The sequence below is a fragment of the Neofelis nebulosa genome, chromosome 1 (assembly GCF_028018385.1).
Source record: "Neofelis nebulosa isolate mNeoNeb1 chromosome 1, mNeoNeb1.pri, whole genome shotgun sequence".
Taxonomy (NCBI): domain Eukaryota; kingdom Metazoa; phylum Chordata; class Mammalia; order Carnivora; family Felidae; genus Neofelis; species Neofelis nebulosa.
The window spans coordinates 114,933,470-114,935,530 of record NC_080782.1 but is presented as its reverse complement, the minus strand read 5'-3'; positions in this window follow the sequence as shown (position 1 = coordinate 114,935,530).

The window sequence follows — 2,061 nt, the reverse complement described above, 5'->3', positions numbered from 1 at the left end:
CTCTCTCTCTCTCTCTCTCTCTCTCTCTCTCTCTCTCAAAAATAAATAAACATTAAAAAAACAAAAACATGTAAAATGTTCTCTACCAGGGAAGCTCATTAGAGACTCAGAGTCTGTTAATTAGGCAGTTGGTCAGGTAGGCATCCTCTCCCTATCTCATACCCAGGTGCAAGACTCTCAAGAGGAAAGTAAGCATTCATCACAAGCCAAATTGTACAATTTAAGTAGAGAGAACCACTCTGATCAGTCCTGAGAATAGTGGGACCACTCCTAAACTCTAAGTGTGAGATATAGAACCACAAAGACATCTTGAGTATTCTTATCACACACCAAAAAGCTAACTATGTGATATGATGGATGTGTTACATAACTTGATTGTGAGAATTCTTTCACAATGTGTGTATGTATATATATATATATATATATATATATATATATATATATATATATCCAAAACTTCACATCGTATGCTTTAAATACAATTTTGTTTGTCAGTTATACCACAATAAAACTGGGGGCAAGGGAGGGGGAGCAAACATAAACAAACCAACAAAACCCAAATCCATTTCTGTTAGTTACAACCAAGAATCTTGATGTATATAAGAACAATCTGGGGGCACCTGAGTGGCTCAGTTGGTTGAGCGTCCGACTCTTGATTTCAGCTCAGGTCATGGGCTCACTCTCCATGAGTTTGAGCCCCACATCGGGCTCTGCACTGACAGTGTGGAGCCTGCTTGGCATTCTCTGCCTCTCTTTCTCTCTCTCAAAAATAAATAAATAAACATTAAAAAAAAAAAAAGAACAATCTGAAATGTACTTTAAAATAATATATGGGCTCTGGAGCTTCAAGATTTTTGGCACCTGGTGGGAGAAACATACACATAGAGACCTAACTATATATAATTTGGAAAATGCTGTAACAGACACACCTACAAAGCACTCTGCAAACCCAATGGAGGGAGTCTTTTTGTTGTTGAGTGGAGCAGGGTTCCAGGTCAGGCTTCCCCAGGAACTGACAAAACAGGAACTGAGTGTCTAAATGTCCATAAGATTTCATCATGCAAAGAGGAGAGGGAAAAGATTTGTATTTAAAGGGAAAGGCATGATCAAATGTACGGTAGGAGGAAGCTGAGTCTGAAGATAAAGTAACTTAGGGTATGAGCACCATTACATTTAAGTTTGAAGAAAAAATAGGGAGGGTATCTGAAGAAGGATAAGGAAAATTAAGGCAGATAAGTAGGTAGAACTAAGTTCTATAAAACATTAAATTGACATTCCAAAATATTTGAACATTATTCTTGTTGGATTTCTGTCACTTTTAGAGCCAAGGCATATCGGACCATCACCTGCATGAGCTGGTGGGAGAGGAGTGGGTCACTGAAATGAGGAATGGTTTGGAGCCAGAGGGCAATCATCCAGCCCCAAGGCTAGTCACTGAAAACAGGACAAAAACCAGTAAATTATTTTAGGTTTAAAGAGCCTTATTCAGATAAAAGAACAAAGAGGAAACAAAAGACATACTGGAGAAACAGAAAACAATTAGCAAGGTGATAAATTTAAATCTAACTATATCAATAATTACAACCTTAATTAAAAGACAGAGATGATCATGTATCAATTTTGGCTCATCAGTTGTGTTATGGACTGAATTTTGTCCCCTGACAAATCCCTTTCTTGAAGTGCTAATCCAGAGTGACTATATCAGGAGATACGGTTTTAGGAGCTAATTAAGGTTAAATGAGGCCATAAGGGTGGGGCTCTAATTCAGTAGAACTGTGGCCATATAAGGAGAGGAAGAGAGGTAATCTCTGTCTCTGTCTCCCTATCAGTGTGTGTGTGTGTGTGTGTGTGTGTGTGTGTGTGTGTGTGTGTGTGATTTTACCCAGAAAAGGAAGAAGGCGTCATCTGCAAGCCAGGAAAATGGCCTTCACCACCAGTGACTGAATAGACTGGGTCCTTCGTCTTGGATGTCTGTTTCCAGAACTGTGAAAAATAGTATCTGTTGTTTAAGCTACCCAGTCTATGGAATTTGTTATGGAAGACAAAGCTGAGAAAAAATGC